The sequence below is a fragment of the Mus caroli genome, unplaced genomic scaffold, assembly GCF_978045245.1.
Source record: "Mus caroli unplaced genomic scaffold, Mus_caroli_1 scaffold_5, whole genome shotgun sequence".
Classification (NCBI taxonomy): Eukaryota; Metazoa; Chordata; class Mammalia; order Rodentia; family Muridae; genus Mus; species Mus caroli.
The window spans coordinates 96,194,126-96,210,085 of record NW_028227260.1 but is presented as its reverse complement, the minus strand read 5'-3'; the positions used below and the strand labels follow the sequence as shown (position 1 = coordinate 96,210,085).

General features: G+C 38.0%; 1 protein-coding gene and 1 non-coding gene across 5 annotated transcripts in view; one reads left to right on the top strand and one right to left on the bottom strand.

Moving 5' to 3' along the window:
* Gabra3 (gamma-aminobutyric acid type A receptor subunit alpha3) overlaps positions 1–15,960 on the bottom strand; it is a 210,989-nt gene that overhangs the window by 170,946 nt on the left and 24,083 nt on the right. The window lies entirely within an intron of this gene.
* Positions 2,684–2,790, top strand: LOC115030110 (U6 spliceosomal RNA). The gene has a single exon (XR_003835738.1). It is a non-coding gene; the product is annotated as a U6 spliceosomal RNA (small nuclear RNA).

The following is a 15,960-nucleotide window of genomic DNA, read 5'->3' as shown; positions in this document are numbered from 1 at the left end:
GGACTTGTATCCAATCTTTATAAAGAATTCAAGAAATTACACACCAAAAACCAAATAACCCAATTTTTAAAATGAGTGAGAGATCTAAACAAAGAATTCTTGACAGAGGTATCTCTACTAGCCCAAGAAGCACTTAAAGAAATGTTCAACATCCTTAGTCTCCTTAGCCATCAGGGAAATGCAAATCAAAATGACTCTGAGATTCCATCTTACACACATCATAATGACTAAGATCATAAATGCAAGCAACAACTTGTGCTGGCAAGGATGTTGAGAAAGTGAACACTCCTCCATTGTTGGTGGGAGTACAAACTTGTACAACTAACTACTTTGCAAATGAATTTGGTTGTTTCTTGGAAAACTGGAAAGAGTTTCTACCTCAAGGCCCAGCTATCCCACTCCTAGGCAAATACCCAAAAGATGCTCCACCATACCACAAGGAACATGCTCAACTATGTTCATAGCAGCTTTATTTGTAATAGCCAGATATTGGAAACAACCTAGATGTCCCTCATCCAAAGAATGGATAAGAAGAATGTGGTACATTTACATAATGAAATATTACTCAGCTATTAAAAACAATGACATCATGAAATTTGAAGGCAAATGGATGAAAATAGAAAAAAAATCATACTGAGTGAGGTAAACCAGACCCAGAAAAAACAAACATAGAATAAAATAATTTATAAGTGGATATTAGCCATAAAATGCAGGAAAATCATGCCACAGTCCACAGATCCAGTAAAATAGACATGGTGGAGTGGATGGATGGAGGGAATAAGGTGGGAGAGCAGATGAGGAGGTAACATGTGGGTTCAAGTCTGGGGAAGATGGAAGAAGGAAGAACTATGAAGGTGAACTGAAATTGATGAGGGGCATCTCTAGGATAAGGTAGAAATGTAGGACAATGAAAACTCCCAGGAGTCTATGAGAGTGACCCTAGATAAGACTACTAGTCCTATAAAGTAATGAAGGGAAAGGAAATAACAAAATTCATATTTTATAATTAAACAATGGAATTTTTAGGTGACATAAGAAAGAAATTACAAAATACAATTATTTCCACTCATCTAACATGGTACTGGAAGCTACAGACAATATGCTAAGACAGAGCAACAATATAATATGAAATATACAAATAATAATTTTAACAATAAATTAATTTATAGATGAATAAATGATATTACTAATTGGATTAATTGCTACCTCGAACATAAGATCAACTACTCAAAATTGGTTATATTTCTATGCCACTGTAAAAATACTTAACTCAATCCCATAATGATGCATATATAATACTATCATAGTAAAACTTTTATTTTTTACATTTACAAAATAAACTTATATCAATAATTACAGTAAAAATAAAGGTACAAAATAAAACTGTGTATGACAAAAAGAAATTTAAAATAAGTTTTAAATGTATTTATTTATAACAGTATACATATCATATAAAAGAATATCCAAAATATATAAAGAACTCAAAAACTAGATATTAAGAAAACAAGTGAATTGAAAAATGGAGTACAGATTTAAACAAAAGAGAAAACTCAAATGGCTGAGAAAACAAGAAATGTACAACATGCTCAGTCACCAGGGAAATGCAAATCAAAACTACTTTGTTTGCATCTGACACCCATCTAATGGCTAAGATCATTAAGACAAATAATAGCTCATGCTGGAAAGGATGTGGAGCAGAGGAAACAAGCCTTCATTACTGGTGGGAGTGCAAACTTGCACAGTCACTATGGAAATCAATATGGTGCTTCTTCAAGAAGATGGAAATTCATCTACCCTCCAAATCCAGCTATACCACTCTTGGGTATATACCCAAAGGATGCTTCATCCTACCACAGAGATACTTGCTCAATTATGTTCAGTGTTACTCTACTCCTAATAGCCTAAATCTGGAACAACCTAGATGTCTCTCAACAGAAAAATGGATAAAGATATGAAACTGCCAAAAAATGAGCCACCACTTGTCAATAAATTAACCTACCAGTACAAAGATTGGGCTACATCTCAGTGAGTTATTGGCCAAAGGGATCCCATGGAAATCCCCAAACAATTTTTTTTAAGATTTATTTATTTATTATATGTAAGTACACTGTAGCTATCTTCAGACACTCCAGAAGAGGGCGCCAGATCTTGTTACGGATGGTTGTGAACCACCATGTGGTTGCTGGGATTTGAACTCTGGACCTTCGGAAGAGCAGTAGGGTGCTCTTACCCACTGAGCCATCTCACCAGCCCCCAACCCCAAACAATTAAGGCTGTTGCTAAGTCTAAAGTTTGCTATGCACAAACTGACAAGGCCATCACACCTGATTGGACATACAAAACTTGCATGCCCACATAGAGCCTTCACACCTGCATGCTGTTTTCTTTGGTACAGGAAGGTACTCTTCATGTTAACAAAGGAGAAACTTAAACACCAACCCAGCCACAAACTCTTTGATCTACAATGGTGTCCTGCCTATAAGATATCCTAGAACAATGGTGGGACAAATATTGTGGGAGTGAACAACAAATATCAGATTTGAGTTAAGGCCCACTCCACAAGATGGAAACCATGTACAAAACTGCCTGGGTGATCAAGAGCCTGAGAGTACATAGCCTAGGGACCTAGGGTAAAAACTAAATACTACTGTTGGAAAATTAACAGTAAACATGTAGCAATAATGTGCTTGCTTCAGCAGCACATATACTAAAATTGGAACAATACAGAGAAGATTAGCATGGGCCCTGCGCAAGAATGACATGCAAACTTGTGAAGCGTTCCATACTTTCTTCACAATAGTCAGCAACAATATAAAATATCTTGGTGTGACTCTAACCAAGCGAGATCTATATGACAAGAACTTCAAGTCTCTGAAGAAAGAAATCAAAGAAGACCTCAGAAGATGGAAAGATCTCCCATGCTCATGGATTGGCAGGATCAACATTGTAAAAATGACTATCTTACCAAAAGCAATCTACAGATTCAATGCAATCCCCATCAAAATTCCAGCTCAATTCTCAATAGACTTAAAAAGAGCAATTCTCAAATTCATTTGGATTAAGAAAAAAAATCCAGGATACTGAAAACTGTTCTCAACAATAGAAGAACTTCAGGGGGAATCACCATCCCTGACCTCAAGCTCTACTACAGAGCAATTGTGATAAAAACTGCATGGTACTGGTACAGGAACAGGCAGGTAGATCAGTAGAATAGAATTGAAGACCAAGAACTGAACCCACACACCTACAGTCACTTGATCTTTGACAAAGGAGCTAAAATCATCCAGTGGAAAAGAGACAGCATTTTCAACAAATGGTGCTGGTTCAACTGGCAGTCCACATGTAGAAGAATGCATCAATCCATTCTTATCTCCTTGTACAAAGCTTAAATCCAAGTGGATCAAGGACCTCCACATAAAACCAGATACTCTGAAACTAATAGAAAAGAAAGTGGAGAAGAGCCTTGAAAACATAGGCACGGGGGAAATTTTCTTGAACAGAACACCAATGGCTTATGCTCTAAGATCAACAATATACAAAATGAGACCTCATAAAATTGCAAAGCTTCTGTAAGGCAAAGGATACTGTCAAAAAAACAAAAACAAAAACAAAAACAAAATATCCAATATATACAAAGAACTAAAGAAGTTACACTCCAGAGAACCAAATAACCCTATTAAAAATGGGGTACAGAGCTAATCAAAGAATTCTCAACTGAGGAATATCAAATGGGCAAGAAGCACTTAAAAACTGATCAACATCCTTAGTCATCAGGGAAATGCAAATCAAAACAACCCTGAAACTCTACCTCACCCCAGTCAGAATGGCTAAAATAAAAAACTCAGGTGACAGCAGATGCTCATGAGGATGTGGAGAAAGAGGAACACTCCTCCATTGCTGGTAGGATTGCAAACTGGTACAACCACTCTGGAAATCAGTCTGGAAATTCCTCAGAAAACTGGAAATAGTGCTACCTGAGGACCTAGCAATACCACTCCTGGGCATATACCCAAAAGATGCTCCAATATATAACAAGGACACATACTCCACTATGTTCATAGTAGCCATATTTATAATAGCCAGAAGTTGGAAAGAACCCAGATGTCCCTCAACAAAGGAATGGATACAGAAAATGCAGTGCATTTACACAATGGAGTACTAGTCAGCTATTAAAAACAATGACTTCATGAAATTCACAGGCAAGTGGATGGATCATCCTGAGTGCGGTAACACAGTCACAAAAGACCACACATGGCATGTACTCTATGATAAGTGGATATTAGGAAAAGAACATGAAATATACACAATGCAACTCACAGACCACATGAGGCTCAAGAAGAAGGAAGACCAAAGAGTGAATGTTTCAGTCCTACTTAGAAGAGAGAACAAAATAATCAAGGGAAGTAGAAGGTGGGAGGGACTTGGGAGGAAGAGAAGAGAGGGAGAGGGAAAAGAGAAGAGTCAGGTATGGGAGGAGATGGAGGAGACTACAGAGGGTCAGAATATTGAACAGAGGTGTGTAGCAATAGGGAATGGGGAACTGAGGATAGCAACCAGAAAGTCCCAGATGCCAGGAAAGCAAGAGCCTCCCAGGACCCCACTGGGATGACATCAGCTGAAATACCCCACAAAGGGGATGGAGAACATATCCAGAGGTTAGACATGGCTCCCTAGTTGAAGTATGGGGCCACCCACCCATCTCCAAAATTTTAACCCAAAATTGTTCCTGTCTAACGGGAATACAGGGACAAAGTGTGGAGCAGAGACTGAAGGAAAGGACATCAGAGACTGCCTCACCTGGGGATCCATCCCACATGCAAACAAGAAACCTAGACATTATTATGAATGCCAAGAAGTGCTTGCTGACAGGAGCCTGATATAGTTGTCTCCTGAGAAGCTCTGCAAGATCCTGACCAATACAGATGTAGATTCTTGCAGCCAACCATCAGACTGAGCACAGGGACCCCAATGGAGAAGTCAGGGGAAGGACTGAAGGAGCTAAAGGGGCCTTATCTGGCATCAATGTGAGGGGAGGCCCTTGGGCCTGTGAAGGCTTGATGTTCCAGTGTAGAAAAATGCTAGGTCAGTGAGGTTGGAGTGGGTAGGTGGCTGGGGGAGCACCCTCATCGAAGCAGGATAAGAGGGGATGGGATAGGGGGTTTGCAGAGGGGAAATTGGGAAAGGGGATAACATTTGAAATGTAAATAACTAAAATATCCAATAAAAATTCAAACACACAAAAATGTAGCAATAATATGATTTTAATGACATTCTGTTAGAATCATCTATCAGTCCTTTGCTGAGCCATCATCAAATAATCTTTCTCCTGCAGCAGATAGGAACAAATACAGAGAAATACTGCCAGATAATATACAGAAAATGAGACATCTTGGAACACTCAGCCCTCACCAGGATATCTCCATAAAATCCCTCCCCAGGGCTTTAGGGAACCTTGTGGAAGAAGAGGCAGAAATATTTTAAGAGCCAGAAAGGATGGAGGGCAACAAGAAAACAAGAGCCATTAAATAATCTTGGTCTAAACATATTAGTGCACAGAGAGTGAGGCAGTATGAACATGGCCTGCACAGGTCTACACCAGATGGGGTCTTAGAGCTAAAAGTGGACACATATCCCTATTCCTAACCCAGAAGCAATCTCCAATTGATAACCACTTGCAAATGAAAATTTACTTTTCTCCAAGGGAGTCTCACTGGTCAAATAAACTATCTTAAATGTATGCCCAGCAGTAGATGGCCAAAAGGAAAATTTCCCTGTGCCCATGAGTTCAAGGCTCTTTCCCACTTTCTCTTCTAATAGTTTCAGTGTCTCTAGTTTTATGTGGGGGTCCTTGATCCACTTAGACTTGAGCTTTGTACATGGAGATAAGAATGGATCAATTTGCATTCTTCTACATGTTGACAGTTAGTTGAATCAGCACCATTTGTTGAAAATACTGTCTTTCCACTGGATGATTTTAGCTCCTTTGTCAAAGATCAAGTGACCCTAGGTGTGTGGGTTCATTTCTGGGTCTTCAATTCTATTCCATTGATCTACCTGTCTGTCACTGTACCAGTACCATGCAGTTTTTTGATAAAAAACTATTGCCCTGTAGTACAGCTTATCGTCAGGGATGATGATTCCACCAGAATCATCAACTATTCGTTGAGAATAGTTTTTGCTATGGAGGGACCCATGGGTCCAGCTGCAGATAGATGTAGCAGAGGATGGCCTTATCTGGCATCAATGGGAGGAGAGGCTCTTGGTCCTGTGAAGGCTTGATGCCCCAGGATAATGCTATGTAGTAGGTGGGTGGGTAGGGAAGCACCCTAATAGAAACAGGGGGAAGGGAGTGGGATGGGGGTTCTCGGAGGGGAAACTGGGGAGGGGGATAACATTTGAAATGTAAATAAATAATATAACCAATAAAATGTTAAAAAACAAAAATTCTGAATATATATATATATATATATATATATATATATATATATATTCAGCCTCAATAACAACCAGATATATTTTAACTAGACATTTGAATTCTAAATCTGGGAAATGATTTTATGTTAACTTGGAAGTTAGCTATGTTAGGGCCATTCATGCATACTGTGATGTGGGTAGCATTTCTGTTTGGTATCTTTATATTTTGAGGCTTCTAGCCTGGAACTTGTGATCTTCTAGCTTTAGCTTCCAGACTGTGAAATTACAGAAATGTGCCATGTCTACCTTATCTTATTTTTGCACTTTGCAAATTCAGTTGCAAATTTTTTCTAGGTTCTTAGTTTCTTCTGAAATCAGATAAACATTTTCCAGCATTGCATACATCATTTTTCATTTCCTACCCTACATGTCATAGCTAAGGTCATATTTAAAAATCTGATTTGTCAATAGATCCCCATTTAGCCTCTCATGCCACATGGTCTTCCTTCCAGATTCTACAATATACCACCGTCTTGCATCCAACACAGACATTGAACAACAATGATCACAGTAGTTGTTTGTCCATGAAACTCATACATATGTGCTCAGAGAAGTAGAAAATATTGTGTAAAAATGAATTACAATTAAATACATCAATAATTATAATAGATGCCAATTAAGTGTTCTGATTAAAGATAATTGGCTTAAGGAAGACTATATGTAGCATACAAGAAATATACTTATATGAAGAAAAGTTTAAATAAACACTATAGGAAAAGTTATAAAAATCCAAAATTAATCCAAAGAAAGTTTATGGGGCTAAATCAACATCAGACAGATGACTTCAAGTTAAAATCATTACTGGCAATAAAAACAGACACTCCAGAATGACAAACTGTCATTCATGAAGAAGACAAAAACCAATTCTAAATTTCTATATGTACCTCAGAAGATATGAAGTAAGATGAAATCAAGAAAACCTAAGCAAGCCACAATAGGAAATAGATAATATAAAGTCATACTAGAAAACTTTAATATCTCTCTCAACAACTGACAGTATAAAGACAGTAAAGGCATACATAGCTGCTCCATGTGTTGATCATGTTTGATCCAACTGAAAAACTATGCTCTTTAGAAACATGGAACGGTTACATACATTGACCATATTTTAAGCTACAGTTCCTTTGAACTTTTCTATGTATCTTTGATGCATATGTCTGTGTTTATCTGTATGTGGTACATATGCACATGTGTGCAGAGGTGTATTCACATGTGTGCACATATACAAAAGAGAGATGAGAACATTTAGATGCCCTGATTTATCACTTTTTGCCTTATTCTTAGCAACAGAGTCTCCTACTGAACTTTTCCCCACCCACCAGTGTTGGGATTACAGGTATAGTTATAATCATGTGTGAATTTTTTACATAAGCACTAATATCTGAACATGCTTACATGGTAAACACTGTTACTCACTGAGGTATCTCCCCATAATCATAGCATCTTAAACTGCATTCCATGATTCCTTGTACCAGTCACACAACTGAATGGGGTGATGGCGGAAAAAAAAATCAAGCAACAGTAAGTTTTCTGAATGCAGAAAACAAATGCATTTTCTGAGCCAAGGCTGCAGAGAAGTTGTAGCACATGTAGGTATTGCCAGAAACAACTTAGATTGATTAAACATTTGATTTTTAATTTGTTTTCACTGAAAGTCAGTGTTTTATTATACATACAAGTATTTCTGTTTTTATATACACATAAAGGTTTAATTATAGAAAAGCAAATATAATATTTCCTACCATCATTCTTCAGCTTGTATGTAAGTGGTATACCTTTGAATTTAATGTCAGAATATTTTAAAAACTGTCTTATCCCAGATTGTCAGAAAACCACCTTCTGTGGCCTCTCCTTTCTCTCTGCCCCAATTCCCATGACAGTAAGCAGATGGCTCCTACAGCCTTGTTTACCCCATCCCTTTGAATCATGGACCAACACCTTAGCCACTCTTGCCCTGGAATCACTCACCTGCCCTTCCCATCTGCTGGGGCCCATCTTTTCTCTCTTCTGCTACTCACTGTGGACTCCACAGAACCTTATGATAGACCCAACTTTCCACCCTCCTGTGGACACTCTCAGCCACTCTGCTACACCCCACTCCCTTCTTGCCCACCTCCATTCCTGTGTGTCAGTTCTCAATGCCAACGGCCACACCTGGCAGAGATTCAGAAGCATTACCTACTAAGCAACTCACGGCCAACACTTGCTCCTAGGCATTAAGAATCGGAAAACCCACCCAACAAAAACAAGACCAGATTACAATAATCCCAAAGCCCGATGCTCAGATGCCAACATCAGGAACAACAAAAATCAGTTGATAGCAAAGGTAATATGTCTCCAGTGGAGTCCAGCAATCTGACTACAGTAGGCCTTGAGAAATGCAGAATAGTTGAAGCACAAGATTTCAAAATAGTCTTGATGAAGATGCTCAAGGACATTGAAGAGGAAATGAGCAAATCTATTAAAGATGCCTACAAAAACACAAACACTAAAAAGAAATTAATAAAGTGGTTCAAGAACTGAAAGTAGAAATAGAGTCAATTACGAAAACCCAAACTGAGGGAAATCTGGAATTGACAAGTTTAGGTATTTGAGCAGGAACCTCAGAGGCAAGCCTCATGAACAGAACACAAGGGATGAAAGAGAGAATCTAGGTGTTGAAGACCAGATAGAAGAAATGGATACCTCAGCCAAAGAAAATATTAACTCTGAAAAAGAAAATCCTGGCACAAAACAGGCAGAAAATTTGGGACAATATGAAAAGACCAAACATAATTATAATACGGATAGAGGAAGGAGAAGAAACCCAGGTCAAAGGCCCAGAAAATATATTTTTTTTATTTTTAATATTTTTATTACATATTTTCCTCAATTACATTTCCAATGCTATCCCAAAAGTCCCCCATAGCGCCCCCCACTTCCCTACCCACCCATTCCCATTCTTTTGGCCCTGGCATTCCCCTATATTGGGGCATATAAAGTTTGCAAGTCCAATGGGCCTCTCTTTCCAGTGATGGCCGACTAGGCCATCTTTCGATACATATGCAGCTAGAGACAAGAGCTCCGGGGTTCTGGTTAGTACATCATGTTGTTCCAACAATAGGGTTGCAGTTCCCTTTAGCTCCTTGGGTACTTTCTCTAGCTTCTCCATTGGGAGCCCTGTGATACATCCAATAGCTGACTGTGAACATCCACTCCTGTGTTTGCTAGGCCCCGGCATCATCTCACAAGAGACAGCTATATTTGGGTCCTTTCAGCAAAATCTTGCTAGTGTATGCAATGGTGTCAGCGTTTAGAAGCTGATTATGGGATGGATCCCTGGATACGGCAGTCTCTAAATGGTCCATCCTTTCATCACAGCTACGAACTTTGTCTCTGTAACTCCTTCCCTGGGTGTTTTGTTCCCAATTCTAAGAAGGTGCACAGTGTCCACACTTTGGTCTTCATTCTTCTTGAGTTTCATGCGTTTAGCAAATTGTATCTTATATCTTGGGTATAAGATATAACAAAATTATTGGAAAAGAATCCCTAACCTAAAGAAAAGTGATGTCTATCAGGGAACAAGAAGCATATAGAACATCACATAGACTGGACTAGAAAAGAAATTTCCCACAACGCATAAAAATCTGAAACACTGAATGAACAAAACAAAGGAAGAACAGTAAAAAGCTACAAGGCAAAAACAAAAAACAAGCAAACAAACAAAATACAAGTTATATATAAGGCAGACCTATTATAATTACATTCAACTTATCAGTGGATATCTCAAAGCCAGAAGGGCTTGGACAGAAGGTCAGCAAACTCTAAGAAACCACAGATGCCAGCCCAGACTACTAAATCCAGCAGAACTTTCAATCACTATAGGTGGAACAAATTACATTCCACAATAAAACCAAAGTTAATCAGTATTTACTATTCCAGCTCTACAGAGGCACTAAAAGGAAAATTCTAACCTAAAAAGGTTAACCATGCTCAAGAAAACACAAGGAATAAATAATCCCAGACCAGCAAATCAAAGAAAGGAAAAACAAACCCTCACCACAACAAAATAATGGGAATCAACAAACACTGTCCATTGATATATCTCAACATCAGTGGTCTAATTTCCCATCAAAAGACATAAACTAACACATTGGATATTAAAACGGGATTCTTTCTAGTGGTATATACAATAAACACATCTCAGCATCAAGATGGACAAAAAAGGAGGATCAGATGTCCAGCCCCTTCTTATTGTATTTATCTATATAGGTAGGGTCATGTAAATTTTTCTCAAGTCAAGAGAGATCATGAGTGGAAAACTCTAAAAATCCCAGCTGTGGATATATTTATATATATTTATATATTTTGGAGGGAGAGAGAGAGAAAGAGAGACGAGAGACAGACAGACAGACAGACAGACAGACAGAGAGAGAGAGAAAATAAAATATAATCTTTTCTCACATACTATATCCTGAGTACAGCTTCTCCTCCCTCTACTGCTCCCAATTCCTCCCCTCCCACTCTGTATACATGTTCTTTCTGCCTCTTATGAGAAAAGGACAGGTTTCTAAGAAATAATAAAGGTATAACAAAATAAAATATAATAAAATAAACATAACATTTAAATTGGATAAGACAAAACAACTGAAGAAAAAGAGCCCAGGCCAAGGCACAAAAATTAAAAAGTGACTCATTCACACATTCAGGAGTCACATAAACACACTAGACTGAAAGGCATAATATATACACAGAAGACCTGGTGCAGACCTGCGCAGCCCCATGTGGATGCTGTCTTAGTCTCTGTGAGTTCATTTGAGCTTTGAGCATGTTGATTTAGAGGGCCTTCCTTTCTTGCTGTTCTTCAGCCCCTCTGGCTCTTACTCTCTTTCAGTCTCCTCATTCTTAGGATTCCCTGAGCTCTAAAACAGAGGGTTTGATGGAGATACCCCATTTAGGGCAGAGACATGCACATCATGAATTTAAAATAGACCAAGAGAGTTTCATGTAAGGATTTAGGGGGAGGAACAGGAAGGAAGAAATGAGGTAATTATATTATGATCTTTTTAAAAATTAAAGTGTTTTTAAGCCCTGCTTTAGAATGTGTGCTAACAAAATTCTGTAAAGACCCAAAGAGCAAATTTAGAAAAAAGAAAATGAAGCACGATTTCATGTAGTCCAGGCTGACCTGACTTCTGATCTTCTTGCTTCCATCTTCCGAGTGCTGGAATTGCAGCTATGTGTCACATGCCAGTTTTATTTAGTACTAGGAAGTGAACCAGGTTTCATGCATGTAAGGAAACAGCAACTAGGCCACACCTCTTCCCCCTAGCAATTTACTTTTCTGAAACTATAGGCTAACCTGGCCTGGAACTCATGACAATCCCTGCCTCACCCTCTGAAGATCTCAGATTACAAGTGTGAGCCACCTTGCCTGGCCAAATTTAGCATTACTTTTCTCAGAGAGCATCACAAACAATTCCTCATATAACCTCTGTCACATGGTTTTTTTAGCCACCTTTCAAACATCCAGGAGCATTTACATCTTTACGGACTATATAAAAATACTTCATGACCCAGACTCGACCTATGGGGAAAGATTTCCTGTTTTCTGTTCCATATAATCAAACAATTCTCAATAAATTTCAGAGGTTTTATTAGTATACTATCTGGTTATGAAGCAATTAAGCAAGAAATAAATAACTAAATGATAATTTGATTATCAAATCCCCATCTTGTGGAAATTAAGTAATATACTTCTAAATAACACTGGGCAAAAAAGAAAATTACTCTGGGATTTAGGCAATATTTGAAGCTGTATAATATTGAAAATAATTACTATCAATACCTGTGAGGTATAGCTCAAGCCATGCTTAGAGAGACATATCTGGCTTTAAAATGTTTGTATTAGCAAAGAATAAAACTTAAAAGAAGCCTATACTTCATCAAATGACTTTAGAAAGAGCAAATTACACCAAACAAAAGCAGAATTTTAAAAGATAAGAGCAAAACCTTATTAGAAAACAAATGTACATTAAAAATAATCAATAAAACACATTTGTTAAGCCGGGCGTGGTGGCCCACGCCTTTAATCCCAGCACTTGGGAGGCAGAGGCAGGCGGATTTCTGAGTTCGAGGCCAGCCTGGTCTACAAAGTGAGTTCCAGGACAGCCAGGGCTATACAGAGAAACCCTGTCTCGAAAAACAAAAAAAACAACAAAAAAACACATTTGTTTCTTAGAATATATCAATGATACTGATAAACTATAATATTGATAAATGAAAAATAACATATTAGGCATTAATAAAATATGAAATGATAAAACAGGAGATATATGTATATAGAGATGATAGATAGATAGATAGATAGATAGATAGATAGATAGATAGATAGATAGATAGATAGATAGATAGATATCAGAGATCCTGGGATAGTATGAAAACATTAATGTTATTAACTGTAAAATATTGAAATGATAAAAATCAGTGAAAAATACAACTTAGTGCATCTAAGTCAACAGCACAGATTCATGTGCTGCAATGGTTCATGTGAGCAAGTCACTGAAGTGATTGCCACATTTTTAAGAGTGCTGCCACGTTTTTAAGACTCTTAAATGAGTCTTTTAGCTTTTGGTTTTGATTCCCAATTGGAGGAATTCTGGCGCACCTCTATTTCCCCAATCTTACTCTGTCCTCTGCCTTCATGTTCTTAAACAAAATATTCTTTTTTCTGTCTCAGAGCACATACCCAAGACCAAAATGGTATTCATCGCCTTACTTTTCTTTTTATTTTATTGTTTTCTTTTCTTTCTTTTTTATTGTTTATTTACATTTCAAATCTTATCCCTCTTCCCAGTTTCCCCTCCACAAACCTCCTATCCCCTCTCCCACCTGCCCACCCACTCCCTCCTCAGTGTCCAATCATTTCCCTATCCTAGGTCATCAAGCATCCACAAGATCAAGGTATTTCTCTCCCAACGATGCCAGATAAGGCAATCCTCTCTCTACTTCATATCCAGCTGGAACCATGGGTCCCTCCCTCCATGTGTGCTCTTTGGTTGGTGGTTTAGTCCCAGGGAGCTCTGGAGATACTGATTAGTTCAGACTGTTGTTCCTTCTATGGCACTGCAAACCCCTTCAGCTCCTTGGGTACTTTCCTTAACTCCTTCATTGGGGACCCTGTGCTCAGTCCAATGGTTGGCTGTGAGCATCCACCTCTGTATTTGTCAGGGTCTGGCATAACCTCTCAGGAGACAGCTATATCAGGTTTCTGTCAGCAAGCACTTGTTGGCATCCACAATAGTGTCAGGGTTTGGTGTCTGCAGACGGGATGGATCCCTAGGTGGATCCATCATCATCTTACTTTTCATGGCAGGCTTCTTTTCATCCTTTAGAGTCAGCTTTAAAAGGGACTTGGTAGAAGGGCTATATTTGGTTGCCCTTTCTAAATAAGGTTTTCCAAGTGTTCTCAGAAGTTCACTGTTCTTTCTTTCCTATCACTTTTTATACTTGGAAAATATTTATTTATCTAATTGGGAAAAAAGTATCATTCTGTTTCTCCAACTTGACTTCTTTACTTGACTCTAAATTCCACAAGAGCAATAACCTTTCTGCCTAATTTACTTATATCCCTAAAGCTTCCTACACAGGACCTGGCAACACATAAGCCTCATTGCATATATAAGTAACTACCCAAATTCTTCCTCTTACTGTAAAAACTGGCATTTAAGATACCACTTAGCATGGGGGAGTGGTTGTGCAATCACACAGATTCAAGTTCACAAATTCAAATCACTTTGAACTATCAAGAGGTTGAATTTCCTTATATGAGAATAAGAGACACCATCCATCACGTATCTTACTGGGTTACTAGGATTAAATTCTTTTTTTTTTAAAGTCTTTCTTTTTAATTTTATTTTTAATTCATTTTTACACTACATATTCCATTCCCTGCCCCCCATCCACCCTCTGACTGCTCCACGTTAGGATTAAATTCTTATAAAACAAACTAGCATAATGCTTAGCACATAAAAAGAAGTTGCATCAATGATAGACAAGGTTAATCTTCTTTCTGGATTAAAAGATATTCAGTCTTTATAAGAAGCATTCTTACAAATCATACTGCTTAGCTCGTTAGTCATTCACAAGTACAGGTAAATTAACTCCCAGGAGAACTCATGTCCCTGGAGTCAACTCTTCACACTCAAGTCTTTTATGAACTCAGCACTGTGGTGGTAATGACAAATCCTATCTTGCTTCTAAAAGCTTCTTTAAATGAAGAACAGTGTCTCTAAATCAGTGGGTAGACATCCCCACTTTCTGTCACTCCTTTCCCCTGTACTTTCTTGTCATTCCTGTATTTTTTCTGTCACCACATTTTGACATGCTAATAAGAATAAAATAATGACAGCAGCAACGTGTCTATACCATTTACTATCGTATTTCATTTATTCTGAGTTTCTACCAACTTAATATACACCAATATTTTGTATAGCACCTAAAAAAGCAAATGTGCTCTCTAATGAATAATTGATGTCATTGGTACTTGAGATTTGTTCCAATGTTAGAAATGTTAAAATGTAAGAGAAAATAGTGCTTCTTAAAACTGATGGAACCTGATCTGCATTTGACACTGTTCTAAGTCCTTTGCATTTATTAGGTTACCGAACCCTCACAACAACTCTGTTAGGTAGGTAAGCTAAATGATTCAATACAAGTGGCTTCTAATTACCTCTCTCTTTTCTAGCTACCCGAGCACCACCAAACACAGAAGTATCATTGTGGCTCTCATCAGCTAATTTTTCCCCATTTCTACTTTTGACTTCCTTAACAACCAATTCGTTCCCTGCTGCCATAATTAGCTCTGAAAGTTGCAAATTGGACCATGCCATTCCATATGTTCTCATTCTCTTCCCTCCTAGGATATAACCTGTGTTTCCCACAACTAGGGCCTCTACATAACCTGGGCTTTCTCCCTGAAATACCTTTTAATCCGCTTCCTTTTCCACCATGTCTGGAATTGCTAGAAACTACAGATCTTTACATTCTATTATTAAATAATTATTAAATAATTCTATTATTACTCCAATAAGAAAATAGTGCTGTCTCTTGTGTCCCAGCTAGACTAGGTCTGAATTTGTATTGCTTTAGAGCACCCTTAGTTACATTCCCAAAGCACTAATATTACTCGAAAACTCATTGTTCAAATGTGCCATTTTAGATGATAAGATCCAGGAACAGAAAGAAGGCAGGTCTATCTGATTTACCATTAATTCCTCAAATGTTAACAGTGGCCTGATATATTTCACATAATGAGGAGATGATGAAAGGAGGGAAATAGTCTGTGTGTCCTGACCAAGAGAAATTTCATGACTGTGGTTAGAACTTGAGTATTCTAAGAAGTTTGGTAGAAACCAATCACACAGGATTTCCAAAACATAAACACTAATTTTTGTCAGTTCTGCCCATAATATTCACAACCAAGCTCTGACTGGGGGAAAACACATC